Here is an 18,837-nt window from a genome sequence, read left to right as displayed (position 1 = left end):
CGCATTTGAAAATAATTTTGTTTTTTTCTTTGTCTTTATCCTTTTATTTTTTTCCTTGTCTTATCATGCTAACAAACTAAAATAAAATGTTAACTAAAAGCAGAGATGGAGCATCTTGTTTCCATTAAAGCAAATATTTAAAAAATTTCAGCATTAATTTGGATGTTTGTTGTAGGTTTTTTTTTTTTTTTTTAATAGATATGCTTTAACAAGTTAAGGCATATTCCTCTATTCTTGGTGTGCTAAAGATTGTATCAAAATGGGTGTTGAAGTTCGGCAGAATAATTATTTCGAATCTATTTTTTTCTCCATATTCATTAATATGATGAATTTTATTTCCCTAAAGTGTTTTCTTATGTCTTTTAAAAATAAAGATATATTATGTTGCTTTCCTTAGAAGACATCTACTTAGTTCTGATGGGTTTTAAAAAATATATATAATGGTTTTATTCTTAGATTTGTGACATATTTTATTTGTATCTATGTATAAGAGGGAGATGGCTTAATAACTTTTCTTTCTTAATGTGCTTGTCTAGTTTGGCACTAAGGTTATTTTGCCTCATAAAAGGAGTAGAAAATGAGATCTGATTTTCTATGCGATGTGTAACAGTTTGTAAAATACTGGAATTATAATATTCCTTAAACATTTCATTAAAGAATTATAATATTCCTTAAGACATTTAAATAAAACATACCTGCAAAGCTGGACTGAGGCTATTTTTTTTCTAGAGTTATTTTTGTAAGTCATATCTTTCTGGGAAATAATCCATTTTGTCTACTTTTTAAAATTTATTTTCCCTAAAGTTGTTCATAGTGTTTTCTTATGTCTTTTAAAGATAAAAACTTGCTACAGTATTTATAGTTATGCTTCCTTTTTCATTTGGAATATTCTTTTTCTGTGTCTCATTTTCTTTTTTGTGTGTGTTTAATGTTCTTTCTGAAGTGTTTCCTTTAGTGATTTCAACTGGGAAGATGTGGCTGGTAATTATCTCTGTGTTTATTTATTTTTTAAAAATTGTGACGGGCAGATCACAAGGTCAGGAGATCAAGACCATCCTGGCCAACATGGTGAAACCCCATTTCTACTAAAAATACAAAAAATTAGCCGGGCATGGTGGCGGGCACCTGTAATCCCAGCTACCGAGATGGCTGAGAGAGGAGAATCTTGCTTGAACCCGGGAGGCGGAGCTTGCAGTGAACCGAGATCACACCACCGCACTCCAGCCTGGATGACAGAGTGAGACTCCGTCTCAAACAAACAAACAAACAAACAAAAAATTGTGACCTCAATCTTGAGTGAGAATTAGGATGAACATATAGCAACCATGGAAGCCTTGTCTTCTGGCTTCCATGGTTGTTACTGAGAGGTCTGTCATTCTGATTTTCACTCCTTTGTAGATGATATTCACTTCCTGCATAGGAATACTATGCACCCATAGAAAATAACAAGACCATGTCCCTTACAGGAATATGGATGGAGCTAGAAACCTTTATCCTTAGCAAACTAGTGCAGAAACAGAAAACCAAATACCACATGTTCTCACTTAGAAGTGGGAGCTAAATAATGAGAACACATGGACACATAGAGGGGAAAAACTGGGGTCTACTTGAGGATGGAGGGTGGGAGGAGAAAGAGGATCAGGAAAAATAACTAGTGGATACTAGGCTTAGTACGTGGGTGACAAAATAATGTATTCAACAAACTCCCATGACGCAAGTGTACCTGTTTACAGTTTATATAATAAATCTGGACATGTACCCATGAACTTAAAAGTAAAAACAAAAAGGAAATAATACTCTTTGTCTATGATGAGAACCCTTAGTCTTTGTTTCAACACTGTTGTCTAAGCAGAAATTCATTTATTTCTTTGATCTGAAGAGTCACATGTTTCTTAAATTCTGGAAAGAACCCAATCATTATCTTCTTGCATATTATCTCCTAATTCTCTCTCATTATCTCCTAATTCTATTATTTCTTCTTAAAACTTATTTGTGTCTCTAATTTTCATTCTCTTAACTGCCATATCTCTTAACCTCTCATATTTCCATGTATTTTTCTCTTTCTGCTGCATTATAGATAATTTCCTCACACTAATCTTCCAGTTCTCTAGTTCTTTCATTGCTTATGCCTAATCTCATTTTCCGCGGTTTTTGTTTTTTGTTTTTTTTTTTAATTAACCTTAAATGTCTGTCTTTATTTCTGGGACTTCTGATTGGTTGATTTTACAAATCTGCCTGTCTTGTATCTCAGGGTCTTTTCTTTCTAAGGGTTTTGTTTGCTTCTCATGTCTTTAATTTTTTAAAGGAGCAGTTCTCAGATTGATATTCCATTAAACTTAGTTACGGGAGTTGTACATTTACTCTTTGTTTCTGTTTACTCACCCTCATTTTGTCATGTCATGTAAGTTACATTATATAGATATAATGAGCTCATCTTTGTCAGGATTGGTTTTTTGTGAGAATTTTCTGTGGTGTGGGTTGTAGGAACATAATTTTAGAGCAGTGTTACATTTGCTACTACTAAAGGTTCTGAATGTTTTTCCAGAAGACTTGGCTGTAGCAATTTCAATTCACAAATTCAGGTGAGGTTCTGGTCTGTGGCTTTGAATCCACAGAGCTAAAGTTTTTCGTGTACACTGAGACAGATAAACTTCCTTGTTGTCTTTCTGGGCAAGTGTGTGAATTTTTTTCTGGGCTAATTTAAGTGGCATGACTCTACAGAGGAGTCTCAGTTACAATTCTCTCCTTGCACGGGCTCAGGGTTTTCTCTTCTACCCTGACCCAAGCATTAAAATCAACTCCCCATACTATTGAGCCCGACATCCCAGCAAAGCAATGGTATTAGCTTAATATTCTGTCCGAATGTCTAGACCCGATTCTAGCTCAGCTGTGCACTTTTTTTAAGAGACGGAGTCTCACTCTATTGCCCAGGCTGGATTGCAGTGGTGAAAGCACAGCTCTCTGCAACCTTGAACTCCTGCACTCAAGTGATCCTGCCACCTCAGCCACCCGAGTAGCTGGGACCACAGGTGTACACCACGATACCCAGCTAATTTTTAAACATTTTCTTGTAGAGACCGGGTCTTTCTATGTTGCCCAGCCTATGAATTTTTTTAAAGTATTTAGTTTGATATACACCCACTTGAACCAATACATCATGAGGCCAAGGATGTTATTTGTTCACTGCCATATCCCAAAGCCCAGATAAGTGCCTGGGACAGGGTAAATATTTGCCAGATGAAACAAAAATGTGTGAAAGAATCCACCCCCTGACATATGCGTGTGTGTAAATGTGTATTGGAGGAAAGGCATTTCTACATATTTACAGTGCTACTCTTTTCAGATTGTCTAGTCAGCATTACAGGCATACTATCTGAAAAATGGTGGTGCATTCTATCCCTTTGTTAAATGAAGTTTAACCTAAAGCTGCCTCCTTATATAATTTAAGTTTGGCCTAAAGATTTCTCCATACATAGTGAACTGCAGCCTAACTGGATGTGTAAACAGACTGCAACCTACTCTTGTGCCAATCACAGAGTTTTGTCCAATCAAAGGCTGCCAACTGTTCATGCTCAAATAAGGCAAAGGCAGGGACATAACCCATCCGGCTGCTTCTGTACCTCATTTCCGGTTTCTGTTCATCACTTTTCCCTTTCTGTCCGTAAGTCCTCTCTGACCACACAGCAGCAGCAAACTGTCCCTGAGCCTATTCTGGTTCAGGGGACTGCCAGATTCATGCATTGTTCTTTGTTCAATTAAAGTCTGTTAAATTTAATTTGTCTGAAGTTTTTAACACCCTCATCCCCTGGATGGCATACAGTAACGTTCTAATCCTATTAGCCTCCAATCCACTGATCCAAATCCAGCCTCCATTTTTCCCCCCAGTCTGAGTGTCCCGTTTCTAGCCCATTCTTCCTAGCCATAGTGCCCTCCCCCAGCTCCTGCTGGACCCGTAACTGGACTCTCATACCCTTAATTCTCCAAATCTACTGTCCAGCCACAGGCCCTGCCCCCTACTTTCGAATAGAATATTCTACCGAGACTCCACTTGAATCCAAATATCAGCAGGCCAGGAACTTTGTTTTCTCACTGCTCTTTCCCAAAGCCTAGAGGAGTGTCTGGGACAGAATTTATTTCAGTAAATATGTCTTGAATAAAATAAAGGATGAATGAATGTAGCCACTATCTACACTGAAATACCGTATGGTATAAATACACAAGAAGCAATTAAAAGCTTCGGCTTTAAAGTAAAACAAAATTAGCAGAAATATGCAGTCTGAAGCCTGTCTATATAATTTTAAAGTCGCTTTTTAAAAAAAGTTTTCCAATATGTGCTACTGCTTCAAGGTTCCTTGCGCAGTTTCCAATATAAAACAAAGTAACAGTCAAAAGCTAAGAAAACTAAAATCCTCTGTTACAAAGAAAGAATAAAATCAGAAGCAAAAGATTCTGCTGTAAAATTTAGACATGACTTAAAAAAAAAATATCATGTTTAAAGCCTCAGTCTCAGTTTCCAGTTAGAAACAAACTAACCAACTAAAGTCCAAAAGCAACACATTTTTCTTTACAAAAACCTTCCACCAAGTTTCTGAGCTTGAAGCAGGGAGTAAAACAAAGGAGGGCCTTTTTAGAAATGTCGTTTGTTTAAAGTCCTCTAGTCTCCGTTTTTAAACAATGTTTTCAAATAAAATAAGTCACAAAAATAGCAGGCCAGCCTGGGCTTGGTGGTTCATGCCTGAAATTCCAGCACTTTAGGAGGCCAAGGTGGGAAAATCACTTAAGGTCAGGAGTTCGAGACCAGCCTGAACAACATAGCAAGATACCATCTCTTAAAAACAAAAAAGCAAAACAAAATCCTATGAAGCTCATGCCTGTAATCCTAGCAGTTTGGGAGGCCGAGGCGGGCAGATCACCTGAGGTTAGGCGTTTGAGATAGCTTGGCCAACATGATGAAACCCTATCTTTACACAAATACAAAAATTAGCCAGGTGTGATGGCAGGTGCCTGTAATCCCAGCTACTTGGGAGGCTGAGGCAGGAGAGTCACTTGAACCTGGGAGGTGGAGGCTGCAGTGAGCCGAGATCACACCATTGCACTCCAGTCTGCGTGAGAGTGAGACTCTGTCTCAAAAAAAAAAAAAAAGTTTTCTAACTTGGCTGGGGTGTACAAGTAAGTCCATTTTAGTGTTCTATAGGCTTCTCCAGCAAGAAATCCTCCCAGGAAAAAGAATCTGGGAAACCCACTCCTGGCTCACACAGTTACTAGAGGAGAAAGAGATATTTCGACCAACTCTGTGAGTTTAAGGTTGTGAGAAAAGTAAACTTACGGAAGACCAGGCCTAGGCCTGTTTGGTGAGGCTTTCTCCATTTCCTGAAAGCATTCCCTGCAATTTTCTGATGACATTTCAGAGAAGCCGGGTGATGGAACGGCTAATGGACACCCATGGAGATCTTTCTGAATTTTTTTTTGCCAAAAATATGTGGTTATGTCTGAAAACACACCTGAAGTCTGGCTGAAGGGCCAATTAAAAAAAAACAGAAACAAAAAAAAAAATTAAAAACTCTTCAGAGCCCATGTGCGTTTCAGCAAAGTGAAGTGTCCTCCGTTTTCACTTTAGTTTTTTTAAAGCACCTATATGGAACCTTGAAAACATTATGCTTAGTGAAAGATCAGATAAAAGTTTACATATTGTATGACTCCACTTCCATGAAAAATTCAGAATAGGTAAATCCATCGAGACAAAAAGCAGATTCGTGGTTGCCATGGCCGTGAAGGGGAATGGTGAGTGACTGGTTCACGGGTTATGAGGTCTCTTGTGTCTTAGCCTCCCGAGTAGCTGATTTTGAGGGTGATTAGAATGTTTTGGAACTAGATGGAGCTGGTGCTTGCACAGTGTCAATGTACTAGATGTCAATGAATAGTACACTTTAAAATAGTTCATTTTGTTATGTGAATTTCACCTTAATATGAATTTAAAGTTTGTATATGAATGTGCACATACATGTACATGCAAACTTTTCCAAAACGTATTTAAAGAAATGGGCCTTAACATGTTGCGTTTTTCTGTCTGGAATAGGTTGAAGTGCCTGAAGACCAATGCCATACAGTGAATGGTTTCAGTGCTTCATGAAAGCCTAAATTCATCACATCACTTCAGGATTATTTGGGGATGGCTACAGGGAGCTGTTCTAGTTTTGATTTCTTAGTGGACCAAAAATCACCAGTGCAATGGCTGATTAAATGGCGGCCCATCCTACTCCTGCTTAGCATTGGTGATGGTCATCATGAGAATTTAAAAAATCCATCGAATCTTCCCAAGATTACTCTGCGTACTGAAAGTAGTTACATACGAAGAACATAAAATAGGATTGCGCCCCAAATTCAGCTTTGGCCATGATATGCATCAGAAACCTGCCTTTTTGGCTTTGACTCGGATCTGGCTTTTGGAAAACCAAATAGCAGAATGTCTGCTTCAACATCACATCTGATATCCCTGAACTTCAGTACTGATCACTGACCCATGGTCTGCCAATCATGTAGGTCACCACCATATCCAAATAGTGTAACATTGGTAATTCAGGCAAGTCATTCTTCTCTTCAAACACAGGCAGATATTCTAGATCTAACTCGGAGTTTGATATGCATCAGACAGTTGATGTATAAAGGTGTATTTATCATGACAAGAGTAAGATGTGGTGAAAGTTAATGAGGGATGTGAAAACCATTATTTTTATTCACTAAATTTATTTACGAAAGAATATTTAAAATGTTAAATTGTTAAATAAGGCTATAGATGGATAGCTAGTATAAATAGGCAGGGACAGTGCATTAGCTAGGTACATTTACAAAGAACATTATGTCCTTTTTGAACCAAAAATTATTTATAAAAATGTAAATGTTAATACAAAACATAATAATAAGGTTTAGATTACGTGATAATTTTAACCTTTGTAGAACTGGTTGGTAATATTAAATATAGTCACCTCTAAGGACTGTATTCAATTTTATGACTATTTAGACCATAACAAATTTTTTCAAGAAATAATCCTATTTAGGAATTATTTTCACTTTATTTTAAAATTCAGGTTTATTGAGGTATAATTTACATACAATAAACAAACCATTTTATGTACAATTATATAACCACCACCACAATCAACAAATAGAATATCTTGATAATTTTTTTAAATCAAAAGCCTCAATTTTTCTACCATTGTGCAATCTCCAAAAGTCCTATAGATGAAATTGTTCCACATTTTTTAGGGGTTTAGAATTTGTATATTGAAATTAGGTGACATGTAAGAATATCTAAATGAGAGAAGAGAGTTGCAAAAGAGAATGAGCAAATAGTAACAAGGAAATATTTATCAATACAGATGTGGTGACAGGTTTCAGAACCAGTTAAGCAGCTGAAAGATTGTGATAGAAATGCAAAATGTATGGCATGATTAACTCAACCCTCCACACCCAAAGTGCAAATAAATAAATAGAACAGTTAGCCTTTGTTTACAATTAGAGCTTACATTTTTCTGAAATGTTTGTTTGTTTGTTTGTTTGAGATGGAGTCTTGCTCTGTTGCCCAGGCTGGAATGCAGTGGTAGGATCTCGGCTCACTGTAACCTCTGCCTCCTGGATTCAAGTGATTCTCCTGCCTCAGCCTCTCAAGTAGCTGTGACTACAGGCATGTGCCACCACACCCAGCTAATTTTTGTATTTTTAGTAAAGACAGGGTTTTACCATGTTGGCCAGGCTGGTCTTGAACTCCTGACCTCATGCGATCCACACCCCCTTGGCCTGTCAGAGTGCTGGGATTACAGGCGTGAGCCCCCATGCCCGGCTGAAATGGTAAGTTTAGATAATACCATATTTCACTTTTTATTAATGGATTAGCTGGGGAAACAGTGACTGGAAAATCCCTTTTATTTACCCTGAGGGAGCCCAAATATCATCTGACTTAGCAGGACTCAAGGGCTAGTCTCCTGAGGACAGAATGTGGAATATTGATCTCTGTCTTTTAGACTGGGGCTTAACAGTATGGGTGGCAAAACCCTGGGTTTGATAGGTTAGAGTCTTATCCACAAGTGACCCATCCTCTGGTCATGATGTCACATTTTTAAGCTGTTTCAACTTACTCAGGGACAAATTTGGGGGCTCGTTAGCTTTCCACAGTGTCGGTTCCCACGGAACAAGACTTCTTGGCTGACAGGATCCCACATGGATTATTCCTAGGGTCCCAGTGAAGTAGCTCAGGCTCAATCCTCCTCATGAAGAAGAGGTTTCTTCCTCCTTATGCTGTCCTTTCCATGTATATGTGAGATCCCTGAAGCAAAATCACATAATTCGTTATCATCTCAACATCTTTGAAGTCCAAATGGGGTAAGGCAACTGTCATGCTTGCATCTGATTGCTGAGTCATGGCTGTGATGTTCTATTCAGCAAATTAGGGATGTTCTTCATAGGACTTGCAAGAGCCTCTCTGTTTACTTCATTAACAACTGACCAAAAGTCGAATGACTGGAGAAACTGTTTTTTTTTTTTTTCAAAAAGACTCCAGACGTTCCTTTTTTTTTTTTTTAAAAAGCAGACTTTCACTCTGTCACCCAGGCTGGAGTACAGTGGCTTCATCTCAGCTCACTGCAACCTCCGCCTCCCAGGTTCAAGCAATTTTCTGCCTCAGCCTCCCAAGTAGCTGGGATTACAGGCGCCCACCACCATGCCCAGCTAATTGTTTGTATTTTTAGTAGAGATGGGGTTTCACCATCTTGGCCAGGCTGATCTGGAACTCCTGACCTCATGATCCACCCGCCTCAGCCTCCCAAAGTGCTGGGATTATAGGCGTGAGCCACCACGCCTGGTCAACACTCTCTTGAATATCTTAAGCATGACCTTTTTGGCACCGTGACTCCCATCTCCCTGTGCCTTCTCTTCAATGTGGAGATCCATCATTATGGAGACAGCAGGGTGTCATCTTCAGTGTGTTGAGAGTGATCTTAGCTATTGCTAAACAAAATCATCAGAAGCACCACACAGGGCAGTTTGCCTTTGTTGGAGATGATTGCAAAGCATTTAGTTTGTTCTGCATAAGTTCACACACGCCTGGAGTGTTACAGGTGTTTGGCCAATGGAGTCAGCCACAATGTTAGCTTTATTAGAACCTTCCAAAGTTTTCTAAGAACAGAAAAGACCTCTCTGGTATGAAATGAGCAGTTTTTAGGCGGGTTTGTCAGGTATGGCGGAACTCACATCTACTCATAGGTATTAGGAATGATGTCCCCACCTGTACACCATCTTAGATGGTTTAACTTCCTCTCTGAGCAGTAGTAAAACAAGTGTGTTTATACTCTTAAAACTGAGCTTTGGCCTCTTTCCTGCACCATCTTGTCATCTGTGGTTTTACCGGTGTGTGATTTGGGACAAGTAAATACAGTCTTTGGAAAGGGCCCCCCAGGTGGCGGTTTGTTTGTGAATTCTCTTTGGTATTTCCAAAAGAAGAAACAAGGTTCCTCTCTTTGTTGCTGCAAACTAGAGTCAATATCAGGTTGATGATCTCCTTACAGTATCTTTAAAGTTTCAAGGGGTCACTGCAGTGACAAAGCTGGTATGAAGGTGCTATGTGTCTTTCTTAGCATTTGAGAGTGTACCTTTAGCATACGACTTCTATATCGCTGTCCACGAAGTCACAGTACAAACTTCTCAGGAAGGTGAAAGACACAAACAGCTCTGCCTATTCCTAATCAGTGTAGTGCTGGTAACATTGCAAAGTTATGCAAATTTACTGTGTAGTGAACTCAAAACAGACTTGACCATCTGCTTCCTGGCAGGATACAGGCAATTGCACAGGAGTATATTCTGTTGATGGAACTCAATACATTGGGCTTCCTGATTTGGTGTCTTACCCCAAGCTGGGAGTCTTAGGCTTCTGTCTGTGTTGTAGTTACAGTGTGATGCAAAACTTTATAAACTGTTATTTATCATGTCTTGGCAATCCTTTGCTTCCCATCTGGGGTCCCTGTTAAGGCTGGATTCATATTGTTGCATCTACCATAGGGAGAGTTCTACTGATGCTTTCTGAATAGGACCCACCAGAGAAAAGACCTCAACTTACTGTCAAACCTGAATGACAGGATGGAAAAAAACATCCCCCTTGTTTTATACAGCTTTCTTTATTCCATCCAGAAACAGGTTTAAATATAACCACATCCATTATAAACAATCTTCCAATAGCCAATGAGACAGAGCTATTCTTGTTAACAGGTACAAGCTTGTCTAGTCATAGAGGTGCTATTTTTTCCCAGGCTGAGACACCTTCTGCAGATATAGCATTTGAACAACTGCCAAAAAGGACATCTCTGGGGGTCACAAGAGTTGGCAGGTCCTTTATTCCCAAAAAGGCTAGAGCTGAGAGTAGCATGAGCTGCCTTTTCCATTCCTTTTCCCAGATAACTTGTACCTCTGGAGATGGTGTCATTGGATCTTGGTTTTATTGCAAAGCTGCTCACAAGTCCCTGACTCAGGTTTTGGCTCCTTTTCATAGTAGCTCATGGGGCAACTGAGGAAAAACCAAAATAAACTCAAAGGTGACCTTCATACTGTCAATCATAGCAAGCTTAGTCCCCAAATAGGGGCCCATAGCCTCTCCTCAATTGGCAGGGTATTGTTCAGACAACCCTTCTTGGCCAGCTATATTGCTCAACCATTGGAAGAGAGGAATGGCATGAGGCCACTGGCAATGATGAAAAATGAACTGGCAGACTATTTGATAAAGAGTTGAACCTAGCCCAGATGTAGTGGCTCATGCCTGTAATCCCAGCATTTTGGGAGGCTGAGGTAGGAGGATCATTTGAGCCCAGGGGTTCAAGACCAGCCTGGGCAACATAGTGAGACCTCATCGCTACAAAAACTAAAAAAAAAAAAAAAATAGCCAGGCATGGTGGCACGCACTTGTAGACCCAGCTACTCAGGAAGCTAAGGTGGGAGTATTGCTTGAACCCCGGAGTTCAAGTTTGCAGTGATCTATGACCACACTATTATATTCCAGCCTGGGCAAAAGAGAAAAGCCTCGTCAAAAAAAAAAAAAAAAAAAAAAAAGAAGAAGAAGAAAGAAGATTCAAACCTAAGTATAGTCAGTAGATGGAAACCAGTGTACTGTGTACTGTGCAGGTATGGTTCAATGTTTGACTCACGAACATGATATGGTCACCCTCTTCTTCTTTAAAAACAACCTTTGAGATCACTGTCAAAACCTCTGAGCGGTACAAGTACAACCGCACTTCCAGACATGCTTGACCTGCTTAGAGTAAGGCTGCGACTCTCCCTGGAGATCAGAGTCATTCCGTGTCTCCTCCTTGTACCTTTTGGCTAAGTTACTCCTCTTGACATGCATCAGGTGATCAGAGCCCTTGTATTCAGATACAGCATGGGCCTCACAGAATTCTTATCCTGTACGGTTTGCTTAAATATAAGAAGTGTGCTGTTGTTGACTGAATTCTGTCCTTTCCACAAAAAATTCATGTAAGTCCTTAGAACGTGACCGTATGTGGAGAGAGGAGCTTTGAAGAGGTAATTAAGGTTAAATGAGGTCCTATGGATGGGTCCTAATCCAATCCAATCTGACTGATGTCTTTCTAAAAAGAGGAGATGGGGATATTCAGAGAGACACTGGGGCACATGTGCATATTGGGACCACCAGGTGAAGAGGCAGCAAGAGAACAGTCATTTGCAAGCAAAGGAGAGAGGCCTCAGAAGAACTCAACCCTGCCAGTACCCTGATCTTGGACTTCTAGCCTCCAGAACCAGGGGAAAATCAGTTTCTGTTGTTGAAGCCACCCAGTCTGAGGCATTTTGCTATGGCAGCCTTGGTAAACTAATACATGAAGCTTACTCTCAGAAAATCCTGTTGCATTCTACTACTGATCACTTTCATTTAAAGGAAATTTAAAGAGTGCATACAGTAGTATTTAAAATTTGCGTACCTATATAAATAATCAATGTGACAAGAAATGGTAGTCTCACAATGAAATAGCTGTCACAATGTTTTAAATTATAGGCAATGCACAAGAAGTTCACAATGCAGTGGCTGTGAGAATCCAGATCACTGAAACACATTCTGCATTATCTAATTCTACCTCAAGACCATTTTGATTAATGATACAGCATCAATGAAATTTGTGGTATAGAACCTTTTCTTGCATACATTTAAAGTCCTAAACTATTTATTTCTCTATGGGTCACAATCTATGGGGTCCAGAAATGCCCACCATCTTTGGGGATTCATTCTCAACATGCACAGCACAAACCACCACATTTGGGTCTTTGAGAGGAGAAATATTTAACAGTATAATTCTGTTTCCTTTCATGATTTCTAACTTGCCCTTCACTTCCTAGGCCTTGTCATGAGCAATAGTTTCTTTGACTCACAAATAGATTTACAACAGGGGCATTTGCAAACTGGTAATTTTCAGTTAAAGAAAAAATATACACAGCCACATTCTATTGTACCCTTAAATAGCATGATAGTTTTCATACATGTAATTTATACTGCTAAACTCCTTGCATTTCTGAACATGAAAACAATTTGGGAGTCACATTCACCCACTAGTAGTAAAACTTCCTGTTCCCTTCATGATCTGATTTTTTTTTTTTTTTGAGATGGAGTCTTGCTCTGTTGCCCAGGCTGGAGTGCAGTGGCCGGATCTCAGCTCATTGCAAGCTCCGCCTCCCAGGTTTACGCCATTCTCCTGCCTCAGTCTCCCAAGTAGCTGGGACTATAGGCACCCGCCACCTCGCCCGGCTAGTTTTTTGTATTTTTTAGTACAGACTGGGTTTCACCGTGTTAGCCAGGATGGTCTCGATCTCCTGACCTTGTGATCCACCTGTCTCGGCCTCCCAAAGTGCTGGGATTACAGGTTTGAACCACCGTGCCCAGCCTATGATCTGACTTTATAGTCATCCCCATCAGTTCTCTAAAAACACAACATCTCTTAGTTAAATCTATGCATAAAATCTTAAGAACTCATATTGAAGCTGAGCTTGAGGATATAATAATGTTGTATCAAAACATAGATTTATTTCCTCAAAGTGAAGTTCAGGCGGCATCACCTAGGAATAAGGTAGACTGTAAACACATATAACTCACTCTCCAATTTTTTTCTCATTGTTTCTCTTAACTTTAGTAGACTAAAAGAGTCACTGTAACTCTTCTGAGAGGAGAGGTAGGGACTAATCTTCATTATGTTCACCAATAACAAACTGCTATTTTTAACAGTTTGAAAACTTCTGATGCATATATTCCTACCCCTAACCATCGTTGTACAAGATCAGGACCTATTTTACTTGAATTTCACCCATGAAATGTTGAATGGCTACACTCTGGTTCCCAGGATGTGGAGAAAGGAATTCATTCTGTCGATTTGTAAGCTGGAATTCAGTATCACCGACAGAGTCTGTAGCCCTGTCAATGGCCTAAGTCCTTCCCAGCTCTTTAGCATACTGAGAAGTTCCCAATTCATGGACAGAAACACCTATAACAGCTTGTCTATATTTTTAGCATATTCCCATTTTCAAAGGTCCTAGCTGGTGAGTTTTGGGAAATACTGGGGTTTCAAAAGCCCAGTGGGTCTTGATGATTTCCATCTTGTTGGACAGATGAACCATTGGTTACCATGGAGGATCTGAGAGAAATCACCACTGGCTCAGAAGAATGGAGCTGATATTCCTTGAATTAGCTGTTCATTCACATATTCAGAACCATTTAGCTGTTTTGAATCAAGCTACAAGATGTTTGCTAGATTTATTTTAAACCATTCTCTTCTGGATATAATTTGCCAGGCCTTAACAGCTGCAATTTCTTCTATTTGGTGAACATTTGATTTAGCTTTCTCTTTTAAGGATGAAAATGCTAAATTTAAGCAGCACTTACTTTTAGCATAAACAAAAAAAGTAGTAGTTGTATTAGTCTGTTTTCACACTGCTGATAAAGACATACGCAAGACTGGGCAATTTATAAAGAAAAAGAGGTTTAATGGACTCACAGTTCCACGTGGCTGGGGAGGCCCCACAATCATGGTGGAAGGTGAAAGGCACATCTTACACGGCAGGCAAGAGAGAGAAATGAGAGCCGAGAGAAAAGGGACATCTCTTATAAAACCATCAGATCTTGTGAGACTTACTCACTACCATGAAAACAGTACAGGGAAACCACCCCCGTGATTTAATTAGCTCCCATCAGGTTCCTCCCACAACACATGGGAAATATGGAAGCTACAATTCGAGATGAGATTTGGGTGGGGACGCAGCCAAACTGTATCAGTAGTGTATTTGATAATTGATTATTGAATGTTTCTCCCATCAGTTGCTGTCTCTATTAGTCGCCATATTCTCTCATAAGACCAATCTCAATTTCTGAATTAACCAACAGGGCATAGATAATGTTCACTAAATCTTCAGTAACTATGATTTCTTGAATTTGCTAGTGGTTTTGACCACTCTCAGAAGTGTCTATGAAACTCAAGTTGTTTGATGTCACATCTATGTGGAAATAGACTTCATTCACACTTTAATATCGTTAAAGAGAATACTTGTCCCAATTTGGGTTAGTACCAGCTAGGTGAGTTGTAATGTGCAAATAATCTTTACTCTTGGTTTAAATCCATCTTGGGTGTCCCATGATGGGCTATTGTAAGTGTGCAGAGGGCTACTTTTATAGCTTGATAAAGATTTCTCCTCATCTGTGATGTATTGCATTTTGGTTGTCTTGAATTTGTCTGATACAAGGTATGAAATTAAAATGTTAGTTGAAAGTGCCATTTTACACATGCAGAAATCCTCCATTCCTATTCATCTCTCAGCATAGGTCAGGATTCTCACCTCTTTTGTGAGGGAAAGATTTTACCTCATGTTTTATAAGGTTATAAATGTTCTGAACATAAATTCTCACACAACCCCTGTGGTTTCCAAGGCAAATCACAAACTTACAGAACAATATTGCTCTGCTTGATCTTGAACAGTAAAATGTTTTATAGGAAACATAGAGTTAACTAGGGAAAGTAGCCATTTCTGCTGTAAAGACATGGCTTTATGGTCACAAAGGGATGAATTTTGGAGAGGGCGGTGGCCCCTTCTCTCCCAAAGTTGGCATCTGCTTCTCAAAGAGAGGGGGATGAGGTTATAACAGAGCAGACAGGAGTACTCACGTTGAGCAACTGTCTAGAGCTTTCAGAGTCAGTCATACAAACAGTCATACTCTGATGCAGAAACAGCAAAAAACCCACAATGTAAAAGAATGAGTAATACTTTTTAATACTGTGGGTGTCTCTGATTTAGGGCCAATCTTAGTTTACAAACTGAAGCAAGAAGACATACAGGCTAGGAAACCATAGCACAGAAGATTAAGCAGTTTAACTCTGGAAAGGAAACTAGTAAGAGCTGAAGCAATTATTGTATCCAGTCTCCTTACTTCTTCACACCGCACACTTGAACAACTGAGCTGCCACAAGCACCCTGACCTTCAGAAGTAGATGGGTCTGCCTCTTCAAGACTGCATGCATTCAGAGCCAAAGAAAATACAAAACTGTCCAACACTTCAAGAAGGGAGAAGTAACATTAGGAGAAATACCTAATGTAGATGACATGTTGATAGGTGCAGCAAACCACCATGGCACGTGTATATCTATGTAACAAACCTGCATGTTCTGCATATGTATCCCAGAACTTACAAAGTATTAAAAAAAATTAGTTTCTACCTTTTTGACTGTACCGTCCCATCATTTTCATCAGCTTAATAAATGCCAAAACAAATTTGATTGTTTTCAAATTTTTAGACAAACTGGAGGAAAATTTGACTAGTCTCCTCCTCAGAATAGAATTATTAACTCTAACTATTTTCTCTTTTATCATCTCTACCAACAATGTAAGCTTATCTAGACCCATGTGCATGATTCAAAGAAGGTACATTTTCATTGTGTTAAAATATACACTAACATGAAATTTACCATTTAAATCATTTTGAAGTGTACAATTCATTGGCATTAAGTACATTCACGTTGTTATGCAATCATTATTACCACCCATCTCTAGAACTTTTTCATCATCCCAAACAGAAACTGTACTCATTAAATAATAACTCCTGATTGATCCCTCCCCCCAGACCCTGGTAACTCCTATTTTCCATCCCTGTGAATGTATCTATTCTAGGTACCTCATATAGGTGGAATCATACATTGTTTATCCTTTTGTGTCCTGCTTATTTCACATAATATAGCACAATATCTTCAATACTCATCTCTCTTGTAGCATGTGTAGCAGTGCACAAAGTTTCCAAGGTCTCCACATTCTCACCAACAGTTATTTTCCATTTTCAATACTAGCCTTCCTATTGAATGTGAGAGAAGGTATTTTATTTATTTATTTTGAGACAGAGTTTCACTGTTGCCATCCAGGCTGGAGTACAATGGCGCGATCTTGGCTCACTGCAACCTCCACCTCCCAGGTTCAAGCAATTCTCCTGTCTCAGCCTCCTGAGTAGCTGGAATTACAGGCACGTGCCACCATGCCTGGCTAATTTTTTTTGTATTTAGGAGAGACAGCGTTTCACCATGTTAGTCAGGCTAGTCTCAAACTCCTGACCTCAGGTGATCCACCCCCCTCAGCTTCCCAAAGTGCTGGGATTGCAGGCATGTACCACCATGCCTGGCCAGAAGAACCCATCTTTTAACCCATTTTGAGGTGGCTCCAGTGCTGAAAATATATTAATAGCTTCATACATTTTTTTGGAGAGCCAAACAAACATGCCTTGATGAGAATTTTGCCATCTCTATCTCTTCGTTAAACCAGAGGAGCAACCCATAAAATATATTTTGACAGAGGTTCTGGAATAAAGCCATAAAGGGTGAGAAGAAGAATCTGCTGGAAAGTCTCACATGAAGTTCAGTCTCAGAGCTATGTGCAGGGAGCGCTCCTTTAGAAAAGCCCTGCAAGGTTAGGTCCTGGCTCTTCTGGAAAATGTACACCACACTCAACATGCTCAAAATTTCATTTCAAAGGTAGGCTGATACTTACCGTTTTAAAGTTTAAAGTTTTAATATTAAAAATAAAGATTGTATTAGTAGTCAAAATCGTCTAGAGAAGTAGAACATATATATATGCACCTGTGTGTGTTTGTGTGAAACAGAAGTCAAGAAAGAGATTGATTGATTGATTTTAAGGAATTATCTCAGATGATTATAGAGGCTGGCAAGTCCAAAATCTGTACAGCAAACCATCAGGCTAGAAATTCAGCAAGAGTTGAAGTTGAAGACCTGAATCCAAAATCTGCAGGCTGGACACTCAGGCAGTGTTTCTATATTGAAATCTTGAGGCAGAGTTTCTTCCTCTTTGGGATGCTTCAATCTTTTCTCCTAAGACCTGATTGAATGAGGCCTACCCACATTATGAAAGGTACTCTCCTTTACTGAAAGTCTACTGATTTAAATGTTAATTTTCTTCTAAAAATACCTTCACAGCTACATCCACTTTAGTGTTTGATCAAACATCTGGGTACCATAACCTAGTCAATTTGACATATTACATTGACCTTGATAGAAGCATCTACAATAGGAGCTTTTACCCTAAGTTTATGCTAAAAATGTAAAGAAGCTGAGCACAGTGGCTCACATCTGTTATCCCAGCACTTTGAGAGGCCAAAGTGGAGAATTACTTGAGTCCAGGTGATCAAGGCCAGCCTGGGCAACATAATCAGACCCCATCTCTAAAAAAAGAAAAAAAAAAAAGAAAGAAAAAAGAAAAACCAGTTAAGACTTTACATCAAGGACTCAACACTAAAGACTAAGAACTTTATACTAGTGTAAGACTTTATACTAAAGAAAAAAAAAGTTTGTTTGTTTGCAATGGGGTTTTGAGATGTTACTTTTGTTCTCAATTACTGAAACTTTCAGGTATAAGTTTGGGTTTTATAAACATTAGAAATTACTATCGGGGGGTCTTAACAAAATCATTTATAAATGAATCATTTAAAAATCATTTAAAAACTTTTCTGTGAGAATTCTTGACGCTTTTATTCTTCTTCTTCAAATCAAAAAAACACCTACTGTCATGGACTTCAAACCATGCAGTATTTGCACTGTGGTCACGGTGAGCGTTTTCTAGTTTGATCAGAGGGTAGGGGGATTGGATAGCTCTGGGGAAACTGAGGTTGAAAATGTGGGGCAGGTTGGGAGTTGAGTAGGAGCGCAGGAGTTTGGATTGGTTTGAAATGGGAGGTTTAACTGATAGAATTGTGGATTGTTTGGCCTACAGGACTGGAGGGATAAACTTATTTGACAGCTATCAGGAGTCCATACTGCTTGTGGAGGAGAGAATCTGAAAATCTTTTCACTAAAAGCACCTAGAAATACTGGCTAAGATATAATGTATTTTTATTATCTAATGTAGACCCAGCTCAAAAATGAACTTGGAACTAAAAACACAGTGAGAAGCTTTGAGCAGCGATGCTGTTAGTCTCAGCAATCTAGGAATCTGCTGATCGTCAGTTACGTGGGGCATCTCTGTTAATACCAAGAGGGGAGATGAATGAAGCCTTGAGTCTTTCTCAGACGGGAAGTTGGAACCAAGGGGCCTACATAAAGTCAGGACTTTCAAAGCACTGCTCTCTATTAAGAGTAAAGACAAGAAACAAATCCACTCCAACAGAAAGAGACAACAAGGAGACATTGTGCCTTCTGCCATTAGGCCAGAACCAGGGTTCCCAAAGCAATGTGTTCTCTATTATTTGACAATTAATTTCCTTCTCTTGCTTCCTATGCAGAAAACCAAAATCGAGATACAATATTTATCTGATATCAA

The 18,837-nt window shown here is 39.2% G+C and overlaps 1 long non-coding RNA gene across 1 annotated transcript in view; it reads right to left on the bottom strand.

Moving 5' to 3' along the window:
- LOC105491135 (uncharacterized) overlaps positions 1-18,837 on the bottom strand; it is a 119,306-nt gene that overhangs the window by 35,773 nt on the left and 64,696 nt on the right. The window contains exon 3 of the long non-coding RNA XR_011607233.1: positions 14,031-16,369. This is a non-coding gene — a long non-coding RNA (uncharacterized lncRNA). The remainder of the gene's footprint in view (positions 1-14,030; positions 16,370-18,837) is intronic.

The sequence above is a fragment of the Macaca nemestrina genome, chromosome 8, assembly GCF_043159975.1.
Source record: "Macaca nemestrina isolate mMacNem1 chromosome 8, mMacNem.hap1, whole genome shotgun sequence".
Lineage (NCBI taxonomy): Eukaryota > Metazoa > Chordata > Mammalia > Primates > Cercopithecidae > Macaca > Macaca nemestrina.
This window is presented reverse-complemented; position numbering and strand designations above follow the sequence as displayed.